A 15,979-nucleotide genomic window follows, 5' to 3' on the forward strand; every position below is an offset into this window, starting at 1 on the left:
GTCTTGGCATGTCAAGGGTAGTGTCGAGGCGTGGCCCGGTGCCACTTTCCTAGGGGTTCTGACAATCTGCATCTACACGAGTGCGTATAACATGAAATTGAATTGTGGTTTGGCACCATTGGCGTTGGTGCTTGACTTCGCTCTAGCAACCAGTTACTTAGGCTCCATTCGAAATTTGTTGACAGTACTTTGTCAACCTATGGAATCTCACACCAGTTTAAACACTCTAACATAAACTATGGAGTTCCACTAGAATATTACCCCATCCTAATACTTGGAGTCGTGATAAACGTAAAAAACTTAACTGACTTAAAAATATTGTTTTCGTAATGAACTCCAACCTCGATACACGACACGTGAAATGACCGACATATAACATAAGTTGACATGACATGACGTGTACATGAGACAAGTGATATGACATAACAATGATGCATAAAAATAAACATAGCATAATCAAGACGTGCAACAATTAAGAATAGCATAACATGGCATAATGTGCAAGATATAATTATGTACTGAAAGTAAATCATGGTATGAAATAACGTAGCATGTACATATACATAAATAACATGAATGATAGTTTCTCTTACCACCATACACACATAGATACCCAGAAAGTAAGTTAGAGGCTGATTTACAATGATCGTAGCCTGATGAGTTAAAGAGTGAAATAACGAGAACTGTAAGAAGATATTTCTAAAGATTATAAACTCCTTACTAATATACTTAGAAATATAAAATCACTAAACTCATAGTAAAATTACCATTTTACCTTTTTACTTGTAGGAAAATGCTATTTTACCCATAACTTAAGGATTTCACATCATAACTCTAAAACTCACAAAAATTTACTGTTCTCCTGTAAATTTTGTCACAAATCCAAATATCTAACTAGAAAAATTTAAAACACAACATAGTAACAAGAACCAAGCATAGGCCGAATCACACAAAGGCTTCCTTGATTTTTGTTGCAATTATTTCAAACTCCAACTTTCATGCTAAAACATTAACAAGACACATATCATAAAAATCACAATTTCGTTCATGCAAAAACATCACGTCTTTTCACCACAAAGAACAATCCTTGATATTCTTGGTTTATCATTCTTCAAATCCACTCTCATGGGAACTAAGGTGGGTCTAGTCTTAAAGATATTTTGCAAATTCCAGATGGACTAATTACAAGTTCAAGGGCCAAGAAGATCAAGGAGGCAATGTAAAAATTAATACAATCCACATGGGACGAGTTTGGCAAGAGCCCAACATTCAAGATGGGCTTAAAGGATAAAGATTCAATTTTTATTCATTGGATAAGTTATGGAAGATAGCAACAACATGACTTAAAGGCTTTGGGCACTTGAAGGCTTTCAACTTGTTTAATTTATTTAAATGACTTATTTTATTAGTTTAGAATAATTAGATTTATTATGAGAAGGACTTAAGGGAGGCACCTATTCAAGAGCATGTTGGAGATGATATGAACCCGCGTGAATGAAATCCCTTGAACCCACAATCAATTTGAAAAACTCCCCAAGAAAGACAAAATCAAGTCAATGGATGGAGAATTTAGACCCGATGAGCACTCGTTTCAAGAACCTAGATTATGTTAAAATCTAGACCCGTTGAAAAACCTGTCTCAAGAACCCAGATAACAAGGAGGAATGCCACAAAGGTTGCGATTTACTTTTGACAAGTTCAAAAGTTCAATTAAGAACAAGAGGAGTAAAACTCAATTCACAATGAAAAAATTCATCAAATTTCATAAACTTCTTAAAATGGGGCTACAAAGAGTATTTAAAGCAAAACCTAATCAAACCTTAACCAAAATAAATCCCCATATTCCAAAGATGCCCCGAGTGAATAGTGTCACATTTACAGTACAACTACAGTACTAGCTATAGTAAAACCATAACCCTAGTTCAATAAAATACCCCTTGTGTGAATAGTGCCACATCTACAGTGCGGCTACAGTGATTGCTATAGTAAAACCTAACCCTAGTTCAATAAAATAATAAGTTTTCAAACATGCCCTTGCATAGGCCCCCCTTAAGTGCTTCCCATAATAAACTCAGTTATTCTAAACTAATAAAATAAGTCCTTTAAATGAATTAAATAAGTTGAAAGCCTTCAAGTGCCTAAAGCCTTTAAGTCATGTTGTTGCCCTCTTCCGTAACTTATCAAATGAATCAAAATTGAATTTTCATCATTTGAACACATCTTGAATGTTGGGCTCTTGCTAAACTCGTCCTAAGTGGATTGCATCAATTCTTGCATTGCCTCCTTGATTTTCTTGGCCCTTGAACTTGTAATTAGTCCATATTGAACTTGAAAAATATTTTAAGACTAGGCCTACCTTGGTTCCCATCATTCCCAATCTCCTCAAAAGGATTCGATCTTGAATCTCCACCTGGATCAAAGGGAAAAAAGTTACTAACATTGAAAATAGCATAAACGGGATACTCACCTGGAAGGTCCACTTGATATGCATTATCATTAATTTGTTCAAGAATTTGGAAAAGTCCATCCAAGCTACTTCTGCCATCAATTGGTAAAAACATTAAATCCAAATCTAAAGGAGTAAATAGATTAAGTCTAAAAACAATTTCAAAATGAAAATATGAAGTAGTTGTATGCATGGTCCTATTATAAACAAATTCTATAAATAACAAGTAATACTCTCACAACCGTTCATGCAACATGTTAATGAATAACAAATGATACTTCCACAAACGTTCGTGCAACACGTCAATAAATGGAAAATGATACTCCCACAAACGTTCATATAACACATCAAAAGTCTTCCTTACACCAATGCTATCTAACAAACCACCATGTTTGTCACACACAAGCAACTGACGCATAAAACTAGTAGGCTCACAAAGTTTATTCTCTTTAAACAAATACCAATCTAGTTTATAGAACTGACCAATTGATGCATTCTCACGTACTCCATACACACTAGCCAAGCCATAATTATTAACATACAATTTCTTATCATATTCAAGTCTCAATAACTTTGCATCTAAAATGATGACAATGACATATCTTCTTGCTAAAACATCAACCACAAAATTTTTCTTACCTTGTGTGTACTTGATTACATGAGAAAAAGTCTCAATACAATCCTCCTGCTTAGCACACATTCTAGTCAACAACTTACATTGTCCCTTTAAGTGTATCAAGGACTCATGTTCTTCAAAGAAAGATCGGTTAGGAATTGTCGCACCTGTCACAAAATCAATGTAGTGCTCTATCTCCCTAATAGGTGGCAATTCACTAAACACACCGCTAGGAAACACGACCTCATATTCCTGCAACAAAGAGACAACAATACTAGATAAATATACGTTAAGTTTGTTAGTATTAAGACTCGCCTTAGCATAAAAACTCACATTTCTCTTTGTTTTTCTCTCACTTTCTTCACTTACTCTTTTCTTTCCACTCACTTTTTCTGTTTCACTCACTTTTTTCCCTCCACTCACTTTTTTCCTGTCACTCTCTTTTTCTTCATCTTTTTTTGTACTCTCAACCTCACAATTATTTTCCAACTCATTATCTCTTTTTTCTTGAGGTATCAGCCTCACTCCAGCTTTTTTTTCTCTCTCTCCTTTTCGGCTTCACAATTTCTTTTTTTCTCAATCTCACATTCACTCTTATTTTTTAGTTCAATCTTACTTTCACTCATGCTTTTTAGCTCAATCTCACTTTCACTCTTGCCTTTTAACTCAATCTCTTTTTCACTTTTTTTTTTTTATCACTTTCACTTTCATTCTTTCTTTTTTTATCAATCTCATTTTCACTCTTTTTTTTTTGAGCAACTTTACTTTTGAGTTTCAATTGATCCCCATGGACTTGTGTTGGAGTTAAAGGAGCAAGTTTGATTGTTTTTCCATTATTTTCAAAATTGTACATGTTCCTTAACCCATCATGGATCACCTTCCTATCATACTGCCACGGTTTCCCCAACAAAATATGGCCAGCATGCATAGACACTACATCGCAAAGGACCATATCTTGGTATTTCCCAATTGAAAAAGAAACTAGTACTTACTTATTTACCCTAACCTCCACACAAGCACTCAACCACTGCAACTTGTATGGTCTAGGGTGTTTCAAGATAGGTAAATTCAATTTTTCAACTAAAGTAGTGTTAGCCAAATTAATACAACTTCTCAAATCAATGATCATACTACATACCTTGTTGTTGATGTGGCATTTAGTATGAAAAATGTTCTCGTTTTGCTGCTCTATATCATCCATCTTAATTTGTGTATTGAGTGCATGCCTGGTAACAAGAGACTCACTATACTCTTCATTCTTACACTTATGTTCAATACAAGGCTCACTCCTCCTCCTATCTCTCCTGCCGTGTAGATTTCTAATTACCGCTTTTTGATGATCCATCCTATCTCTCACTTCACCCAACACCAAGTTCAACCGCTCAAACTGTTGTTGCATGACTTGCAACACAAATGATGAGTTATCTGCCATCCCATTTGGTGATGAGCTACTCCGGTGAGACATTATAAGGTGCTGCACAAAAGAATATTAGTGGTAAAAAAGAAAATCTCACACACTCCCTTACGTGTTTACACTCAAATAATGACACTCAATTTGTGTTTCATTCTGAATTGACTTTTTATTCGATAATAATCTCACACTCTCTTGCCTTTTACCTCAAGAGTTTTCCCACTCAAGTTCTTTAAGAACTAATTGAACTCGATCAAGATAATGCAACATTGTTTTATCCCAACTAGTAATTAGATCCAAGAAATAAGAAAGGAATAAAATGACATGAGACTCAAGGAATTTATACGAGGGAAAGAGTAAGTATAAACCAAGATACCAACTAGAAAGATGTATTGAGTCACTTTGATGATAAAACTCAATCAACAAATGTAATTCTTTCTCTTTGTTGTAACTATGTAGCAACTTTTGAATATGCTATATTTTCTTTTCTTTTTTCTTTTTTCTTTTTTTTTTTGAATTTTCTTTTCCTTTCATTTCTTTTCTTTTCCTTTCTCTAATTCAATCACAAACAGCAATAGTCAATTATGAAAATCAAGCAATTGAATTCGAGCACACAAGAATTGACAATAAAGTAGAAGAGAAGCAATGGAGCGGCACTCCAAACAATTGACAAACAGATGCAAGAAACCCTAGAATTCTGAAACCCTAGGTGATGCAAATTTCAGCCAAACCAAAAACTCTAAGAATTTCGACAACCTACTTTTTTTTTTTGCAACCCTAGAACAATGAAACCCCAGAATTAAATTTAAGGATGCAAGAATTAAAAGATAGAATAAGACTTGATTCGAAATATTGCTCTGAATACCAAATGATATGAACCCGCGGGAATGAAATCCCTTGAACCCACAATCAATTTGAAAACTCTCCAAGAAAGCCAAAATCGAGTCAATGGATGGAGAATCTAGACCCGATGAGAACTCGTTTCAAGAACGTAGATTATATTAAAATCTAGACTGGTTGAAGAACCTGTCTCAAGAACCCATATTACAAGGAGGAATGCCACAAAGGTTGTGATTTACTTTTGATAAGTTCAAAAGTTCAATTAAGAACAAGAGGAGTAAAACTCAACTCACAATGAAAAAATTCATCAAATTTCATAAACTTTTTAAAATGAGGCTACAAAGAGTATTTAAAGTAAAACCTAATCGAACCCTAACCAAAATAAATCCCCATGTTCCAAAAATGCCCTCGAGTGAATAGTAACACATCTACAGTGCGGCTACTGTACTCGTTACAGTAAAACCCTAATCCTAGTTCAATAAAATGCCCCTTGTGTGAATAGTGCCGCATTTATAGTGCGGCTATAGTGATTGCTACAGTAAAACCCTAACCCTAGTTCAATAAAATAATAAGTTTTCCAACATGCGCTTGCATAGGCCCGCCTTAAGTGCTTCCCATAATAAATCCAATTATTCTAAACTAAAAAAATATGTCCTTTAAATGAATTAAACAAGTTGCAAGCCTTAAAATGCCCAAAGCCTTTAAGTCATGTTGTTGCCCTCTTCCATAACTTATCAAATGAATCAAAATTGAATCTTCATCCTTTAAGCCCATCTTGAATGTTGAGCTCTTGCTAAACTTGTCTCAAGTGGATTGCATCAATTCTTGCATTGCCTCGTTGATCTTTTTTACCCTTGAACTTGTAATTAGTCCATCTGAAACTTGCAAAATATCTTTAAGACTAGGCTCACCTTGATTCCCATCACACTCCAAGAACTCCATAAGTTCAAAAACATATTCTTAACATAATCATAAATCAATTCTAAGAAATAGCATGTTTGAACAAACAAATCAAAGATCATAAAATCACAAAACATCAACCAACATAATCGGTTTGCACATTTACTCTAAAACTGAGTACTACATGTTTTGGTCTTTAATCAACCACTAGACCTAAATTTTCCATGAACTAAACTATCAAGAAACAACACCATAACCTTCATGTTTAAGTTCTAAAATTGATCTAAATATTAAACTCAAGATTACATGGCAAAAATTGCATAGAAATGCAACATAACCCATGAGCCTCAAGTTTGTGTTTCAACCAGACCTTAACATGAATAAAAATTAATTCCCTCAAGATTACAATCATAAATCTTTAAAATAACTTTCTAACACATATATGAAAGTCCTAAAGACAATATATGTGAATATCAAAATCATAGGAGCATGCTTTTATAACAAAAGATCCAAGCTTACTCAAAATAGAAACTATTTTTACACCTCCAGTTTCCAACCTTCATATATCATGCAAAACTCTTAGTCAAAACTCTTAATATGCTACTAATTTAAATCCAACTTTCATTTTAATATTATAACTCTAAATCATAAAAATATCGAAACATATCTTATCAATAACTTCATAAAAAAAAATCACATTGTCTACATTATCATCCAGTACAAACTTTTCATGTTTAAACATAATTTTCAGTAATCCAAACTTCATGAAAAATCACAGAAATTATATCAATAGAAACTAGACTCAACGTCTTTGAAAAATTCGAGCAAAAATGCCAGGGAAGTTGTCTGAAGTTTCTCCTTGAGTTTTCTTCAAGAAAGTGTTTGAAAAGTTACAAAACCTAAGGGATAAGTCATGGACGACTCATATACGACTAGAGGGGTTGAGAAGGGATGTGAGGTTGACTTTTTGGTGATGAGTTGTCAACCACAACTATGGGCTATAGCACACTGTTTTGTGCCTTGAAGCTGCCATGTAATGGGTTGGTGGTGAGATGGCTGATTACCCCCCCATCAACTACTATTTGGTGCTGACATAGGCAGTGGAAGTACACTCATAACAGTGGAAAAGCTTTCTCAAGAAGCCTTGTATAGGTGGAGCTTTTTGGTGGGCCTAAATTGATTGGGCCTCATTTGGGATTTCAATAGGCTTGGTTTGGGATTTTGGTTTCTATCAAGTCTAAATCTAATTTTTGTTGGTGCAATAAAGATACTTTAGTATAAAAGAATGGATAAGGGTGTAATGACATGGATTTTTTTTTTTTTGAAAGCAAGCATAAACAGGTCGTACAAATATATAATATCTTAAATAGTAAACAAAAGCACAAAAAATTGTTGTCTGGAAGAAGAAACTGAATCTAACATCGGTGTCATCAAATCTAATGCCTCTAAGACCTTGCAGGCTGGAACTCATACACCGATGAATGCCTTCTTACCACCTCCAGAAGAACCAGCTGGAATCACCTTCAAGACATTAAACCACACTGTCTTTGATAGAGGCCTGCACTGCCCAATTGTGACATAGTCTCCCTCTTTCACACGGAAACATAGGGATATATGTGTTGCAATGTTTGAATGTCTCTTCTCATATCTTTGGTATTTCTTAACAAAATGCAAATAATTACGCCAAACAATGATGGTCCTCATCATTTTCACGCTGTGGCAAGTACCAGCAAGGATATGACCCCTAAATTGTTAATAATATGTGAAAGTAATTTAATCAAGTGATTAAACATTAAGCTAAAATCGGCTTCATTTAGGGTTTGAGAAACCATTTGGGATTGTGATTTCCATAAGATATTTGGGACTTTAATTAGATTTCAAATATTTGATATTTCACTAGGGCTAAAACCCTCTTTGGTTTGACACAAAAATGAATGGTTGGATGGAAAAGTATTTGGCTAGGTGGAATAATCACAAAGCTCGATTTTTATTCATTTATTTCACATTTCCATCTCATGGTTTCTCTTAGTACCAAGTGTGATGTATTATTCACCAAGTGTGGATAAGATCTTTCTAAGTGTCCAAATGAATCTTTTCTAGATTGACTTGGACATTCCACTCTGTGATCTAAAAACGACTGAAGTGCGTGCCACATGGCACTAACACAAAATTACTATTCACTCTGAAAATGGTGAAAATAATATTGCAGCATAAAATCCTACAAAACTAGGAGTGCACTTCGTTTCAAGAATTTCAACTCCTAAGTGCCTCGAATAAATCGAAACGCGTTTCTGAACAGCTATTGTTCAGAAAAAGAAAAGCATTTTATTGTATTGTAAAATCCTAAATATTCATCTGAAACTATTGGAGCAATTTATTTCTCATTCTCAGACTTCTAGGTAACTCAAATAAATAAAGTCACTTTCTGACACGTAATTGGGTAAGAAACTAACTATGTTGATAGATTAAAACCTACTCGATTGCTCGATTTGTAAGTCCGTTTCAGGATTTTCACAACGTTCCTAAAGCCTAAAGAATTCATCAACTGAATTTATGACAGTCTGTTACATTATTTGAGTTTTGAACCATCTAATGTTACTCTCTTTATTTATTTTTAGTGATAAATATTATTATTTTTATTAACAAACATTAAAAGAGGTAGCAAATTACAAGATCATAGAGGTTTAAAATAAAATTGGGTTCTAGTAATTGGATGGGTATAGAGTTGATGTGAATGCTTTCAATTAAATCATTAGAAGTAGCTCATTTGCCAGTTTGGCTATGTTGTGTCCAATATAGTTGGCACTTTTATGTATTTTAATAGCTTTATAAGACTTTGTGTCTTTGAGTTTCCAACTAATGTCTTTAATCACCAAGGTTATTCTCCAATCCACTACTAGTTGCTCATTCTGAATGGTCGTGATAACTTTTAAAGAGTCTCCTTCTAGGAGTAGATTATCCAATACGAGCCTTCATTCATTGTTGACTACCATAAGGGCAACTATGGCTTCTGTCATTCTTAGTATGTCTTGGTAGCTTCATGCATTCCAAATATGAAGAAGGATCTTTGTCGTTATGGCATACAATTGCTAGCATTTGGTATCCGTCCCAAACATTTACTTCGTAGTTTAGCTTGAAGGGGTCATGTGAATGAGGCTTTTAGGCTTCTTCTTTCCAAATACATGTTTATACTGACTTCCGTTCTTTTTTGTGGTCTCTATAGGTTGTCTTCATTGTATTGATCCAATTTAGCACATTTTCCTTTATTAATTGTGGATGATCATGATCCATAGGAGCCACATCATATCCATTGCAATCCCTATAAACAATAAAAATTTTCTTGCTTCACTATGGGGAATAGCAAGGATGGGAGTGAGATTAAGAATGGTCTTGGCCCAATTCACAATTGGGCTTCCAGTAAACACTTGGTGTTTATAGGCAATCTAAGAATAGGTGCTTTAAAGCCTTCAATGAGGAGTTGCAAATGGGGCTTAGTAAATCCTATGCGACTTACCGTTGGATTTAGAGACCTTTCCACCAAAATTCTAATTGGGAGATCGAACATGTAACTTTTCGTATAATCAAGTTTAGTCTCTCATGGATTTGAGTCGTCCAAAGTGTTATCCACTCTTTAGGATCAAAGGGATTGTTGTTTTGTAAACCTTCCATTTGGTCAAGTCGGTACGCTAATTTAATAGAAAAGACTCTTCTCTTGTTCGGTACCCATTTTCGCTCATCTTTGTTAACAACATGAGCAAGGTGAACCTTCAGAATGTTATTGGCCGATTCATGGTAAAACAAAAACACTTCTAATCTTGGGCCAATCGCATATTCACAATTATGAAAAAATAAGGTCTATTACTTTTTCATCAGTGTCTTGAGTCATGTGATCCTCTACAGGTTGTAGTCTGAAAAACTTATATATAGTTCTTATGTTGTTATGAATATGATTTAGATGCCCTTAGTGGCAGTAGTGTACAAAAGTATAAATCATTATTACTAACGAATTGGTATATCTCTTGCAAAAAGGGTGCTTTCCTGGTGCGATTTACTTTGGTGAGAGTTTCTTCTTGTCATGTAGAAGATTTCATTTTTCTAATCTGTGTTGGTTTTGGTATTGTATCTTCTGATCAATGGTTTGTTCATGGTACTTGCTTTCTATTGTTTGTTCTTTTTGTGTCGTCTTCTTGCCGACACTATATGGAGGACAATATTATAAAAAAGTGGAGAAAACTCTCCCTTTCTAGGAGTTAATTGCAAGAAGTTACTATCGAGGATAATTGGATGAAAGAAGTATCGTTTAAAAGGAAAAATTTTCTTTTACTCAAGTTGTTGATGGATAAGTACTATAATAAGGAAGCACTTAAGTCTCTGATGATTAATTTATGGAAATCAATGTGCAGAGTGTCTAGACAGATGTGGAATATGACGTCTTTATGGTTATTTTCACTGCCAATGAGGATAAAGAGAAAGTTTGGCATCACAGGCCTTGGTCTTTTGATAAGAATTTGGTTATTCTACAGGAATTTGACGGTGATTTACAACCATTAAAGATAAGAATATCTCATTTTCTTTTTCTGGATTTGCATCTATGATTGCCTTTCTGCATGGGAGAGTTGGTCGTTCAATTGGACAATCTATTGGGGAAGTGGATTTTATGGATGCATCAGAGGATGATGTTTGCTAGGGTGAATATCTGCGTATTTGAGTGAAGATTAATGTGCTTGAACCTCTTCCGAGAGGGAAACACATAAATATTGGTGGCCAAGAACTCGGTGAGTTTTAAATATGAAAAGCTTCCAAACATGTGTTATTATTGAGGTTTGTCTGGGGCATAATGAAAATATTGCCACTTGATAAACAAAATTTACAGTCAGACAGTCATCGTCAATTTGGACCTTGGATTTGTGCTTCAAAATTAAAGTAACAACAATTTCACCCTCCCTTTGGAGAAGCAATCTTTAAGAGATTTACAGGAGTCTAGTCCAGTTATTCATTGAGATAATGTATTCTTACTGGTGCTGGAGATGGTGATGTCTTCTAATTTTGTTGGAAGTTCACATTTACCAAAACGGTTACTTTTAGATGCGAAGAAGGTTGGGGAAGTTGTGACGGTTAGCAATGAGAATATTCAAATAAAGCATAAGGGCCTCTTGAAACCTTCCACTGGGTCATTGGCTTTGGTTATATATTACAGCCCAGGTCACTGCACGAAGAGGGTCCATCTGCACAATTAACCAGCAGTCTAGGTCTATTATCCCCAGTAAACACTTCTAATGGAGCTCTTGAGCTATCTGATAAGTATGATAATGCTCATGGTCTTTTTGATGAACAAGATAGTGCTCTTGGTCTCTCATGATGGTGGTCCCTGAGTAAAGGGAATAGGGTCTCGATTTTACCGAATAGGGGTGTGGGCTTGAAGATTTCTAATGTTGTGTCTGAGTATCTTGGTGGGACTAAACCCTCTCGAAAGCATCGGAAATAGAATCCCAATGGTGGAGGTGACCTTTCACTACAGTTAGTGGAGGAGCCGACCATCATGAATGTAACGACCCAAAAGATTCTTTTGACCATAGAGAACTTCATGAAATCTCGAAAAGATTTAATGAATCGAGCAACCAATTAAGTTTTAGTCTGTCAGCATACTCAGATCCTAATCCACTGCTGTGATAGAGTTACCTTTCTATTTATTTAAAACGCTTAGAAGTACAAGTTGGTGAAACGAACATCATGATTAGCCTCGGGTAAATATTTAGAATTTTACGGTGCAATGTTACGTTTCCCATTTCTGTGATAAATAATAACCTAGAGTGCATTTTTATGTAATTAAGGTACTTAGGAGTCAAATTTTGCTAAACGATTTGCACCCTTAGACTTATATGATTATTTAGGATTTTATAGTGCAATCATAAATTTTGCAATTTTTAGGATGATTAGTAACACCTAGGACAGTGCCACATGGCAACAGATTCAAACCATTTCACTATGTGGAATGTCCAGATCCATTTAGAATCACTAGGATTATTTTTTGTTGCACAATCCTAGCCATTCATTAGAATAGTAATAGGATACTTATCACATGGAGGATGAAGTGTGATGGAATGAAGGGTAAATCAAGCCATGTGATCATGCCACTTAAGCCAAATAGTATTCTGACCAACCAAAACAAGGTTTCAACCCTAATGAAATCTCAAACCATTGGAATTTAATCAAAACTGTAAATCTCATGTGTTGGCCGAGACCCTAAACTTGGTTTCCAAACCCTAAACCACTTGGGTTTGATTAAGTGTTCACTCGGATTAATCACTTTCACATTCTATTAATCATTCAAGTATACACTCATACACCCTTAACCACTCTTTTTATATCTTGGTAATTCATTGGGGCAAGAAGAAAATTTGATTTGGATTGGATCCAATTGCAACCCTAATGAAACCCCATCCATACTGTAACGCCCCGTCCCCGAGGGTCCGGAGAGTTAACTCATATTATCTGATAATCAACTCCAACATTGCTAATACTCTTCCAAAAGCTTCAAATCAAATGCAAACATTTCAAATTTAATTAACCACACATACTCGTATATAACATCCTCAATACAGTAACCCCAAAAATTACCAACTTCTCTACATGTCACTTAAACTCACATTTCAACAATAGTATTATAAAAAATCACTAATACTCATCGAAAATTTTCTATTCTTAATCCATTATTCTTAAGTCATCTCACCCAATTCTTCATAATCCTGATCCTCAGCTGAAATATCCAAAAATCATCTGAAAATATTGGAGATAAAAGGGGTGTGAGTTATCAACAACCCAGTATGCAGATAACATATACTAGTACGCAAACATGAGCATTTATAGATTTCAGAATGCATAACAAAACACTTTATTTTCAGAATGCAGAGTTAGAACATGTTATCAAAAATATCAGAGCGAAAGTTCAAAAATATTCTTATTCAAATTCTTTTGGCATAGCATAACTGAGCACCATCGTACCAGAGCATCATATCACATCAGATGCCATGTTTAACCCCCGTGGTAGGGTTGTGCAAATCCCGGTAGCTAACCAAGCAGAAACAGAATGTGAATCTTCCCCTTATTTATTCTCGGAGACCCAAGTGTGCACACATGAAAGACCACCAGGAAAACCACTTTGTTTCCAAAGTGGGTGCACCAGAAATAGAATAGTTGGTAACAACCCAAACAGAAGCCACTATTAGCACCCGTGGTAGGTCAAATAGATCACCATCCACAAACCACATCTCGATTCAGAATGGCATGCCAAAAGATTTCAGAAATCACATCATATCAGAGTACAAAACATCTTCAGAAAAAAACAGAGTTTTCAGAAATCACAAAACATAATTTTATGCACAAACTTTCATATTCGCTCTCTTTTGCACAGTTCAGAAACAAAATGCAAAATAGCTCATGTCTACACCAGTCATGCCAGAAAATACTTTATTCTTAAACAGAATCTAATGAGTAATGCAGAACAAATAACTGAGGTAGTTCAAATTTCTTTTCATAACAAAACATGCATATTTTCAAAAATCAACCTCAACCCATTTTATTTTTATGCAAATCTAGTATAGGAACCCTGCTTACCTGGATGACTTAGCTTTTCAGAATTTTCCTAAAAAATGTCAAGTCGACTATAAATCGTCACCTATAAAATAATCATGTAATTTCGTTAGTTTACAATCAATCACGTATTTCGATATTTAAGCCTAAACTTCTAAAATAGCCTATTTTAATTCCTCAAAATTTAAAACCTTCATAATCCCAAAATATATTATCATTTTCTAAAATCACCAATATCCACCATAACCCACGTCAAACTCAAAACACCAATATTTAAACCCGAAACAGTCAACAAATCTCATAGCATAAACCAATTACACAAACAACTCCATCATCCAATTTAACCGACCCTCTTACTCCTTGGACTCAGTCCGGCACAACCAACTAATTCACAGTAAATATGAGTTAGTGCAAAAATACATTTAAATGTCAAAATTTCTTTGGAAAAATACTTACAATGCTATAATATAATTTTTGAAAGATCACAGAGGTGCTAGAAGTGGTGGCACAACAATGGAATAGTGCAAAATGCACTGTGGCCTTGGGTCTCAAAAACTCACTTTTGAACGGGGACAAACCAAGACACAAGATTGTTAGGGAAGGGCTTGGGGATGTCAATGAAGCTGGTGGTGGTGTTGGTTGGCCGTGGGTGGCGGCGTAGAGGGCGGTTTAACGCCAAAATGGTCAAAACGGAAATGTTGATGTTGGGTCTTCACTGGTGGCGGATCGAAGCTGGGGATGGATGGTTTAGGTTGCTGGGAGGTCAATGATGATGTGGTGAAGAAATGGTGGCCGGAGGTGGTGCGAAGGCGGTGCTGGAGAGAAGAGAAGGCTGTGGGGACTCACGTCGGCGCGAAAGGGGCTGGGATTGAAGGGGTGGTCGCCGGCCGGTGGGGAAGGGAAGGAGAGGGGCGGTGTTGGTCACGGCGGTGTGCAACGGTGGGCTAGTGGAGAATGACGCACGAACGTGAGGAGAGAAGGAGACTGCATGGGAAAGAAGAGAGAGAGAGAGGAGAAAAGAAATGGGGGAAAAAGAAAAAGGGAAGAAAAGAAAAGAGGAAAAAGAAAAAAAAAAGTAAGGGAAAGAAATGAGGCCCAATCCTCATAACTTGGGTCACAAAATTGATCAAACGAAAATTATTTCAAAACAATAGTTTAAATAAAATTAATTTAAACACAGTACTAAGTAAAATAAAATAATGAAATCCAACAATACAATAATTTTTAAAATAAGAGAACTAATATTTAAATTAATTAAAATAATCATTCAGTTAAAATACACTAAAATATGGGGTATCACACATACCCCAAATTGAAGCCCATTGGTTAGACCCATTTGTTGGCACCAAAAACCACCATCAGCTAAGGCTTCTTGAGGAAGTTTCTTCCTCCTTCCAAGGCCAAGGCTAGGGTGACATACCACTCATTTGATAGCCTCCAAGAGTCACTTGATGGAATCAAAAAGGCAACAATAGCCCTAGCCATCCACTCGGCTAGACAGCAGTTGCAAACAATAACTATGTAGCCCCTTTGTCTCCCATTTTTTGGTTGCCAACCTCCCACCTAAGGGTCAATCAGCCACCCTCATGTCAGCCCCTCCCTTATATCACATACCCATCACCATTTCAGCCTACACTTCGTCAGATTTCATTTGTCTTCCAAGAGAGAAATTGCGAGAGTGCAAGAGAGAAAAACTGTGCAATTTTCTGGCAGTTTTGGCCCTTACATTTCCAGCCCTTTGTAACTCGATTTCTATGACTTAACCTCATGTATTATGTGCCTTTTTAGTCTAGTTTACATTGATATATGTTGGAAAATTGTTCATAGAGTTTTGATTAGTGAAAGTTTGGCTTGATGATGCAAAGATCACAATGGTGACTATGTTGATGTTTGTGTGAAACGTTTTGTGAAATTTTTGGTGAAAGCTTGGGTAGATCTTGCTATGGTAAAGTGTTAATGTTAATATAAAATTTAGGTTTGGATTTTTATCATGTTAATAATTTTATAAAAGTCTTTGCATGATTTTGAAGTGTTAGAAGCTAAATGACTCAAAAGAGTTTTTGGTTTGGTGAAGTTGAAATTTTTGGTAATTAAAACTTGATCTAATGGATTTGATCATCATATATATTTTTCTTGAAGCTTTTATCTATGTGTTAGGAGCTTAGTTTTGGAGAAT

This window comes from Juglans regia, chromosome 6 (assembly GCF_001411555.2).
Source record: "Juglans regia cultivar Chandler chromosome 6, Walnut 2.0, whole genome shotgun sequence".
Taxonomy (NCBI): Eukaryota; Viridiplantae; Streptophyta; class Magnoliopsida; order Fagales; family Juglandaceae; genus Juglans; species Juglans regia.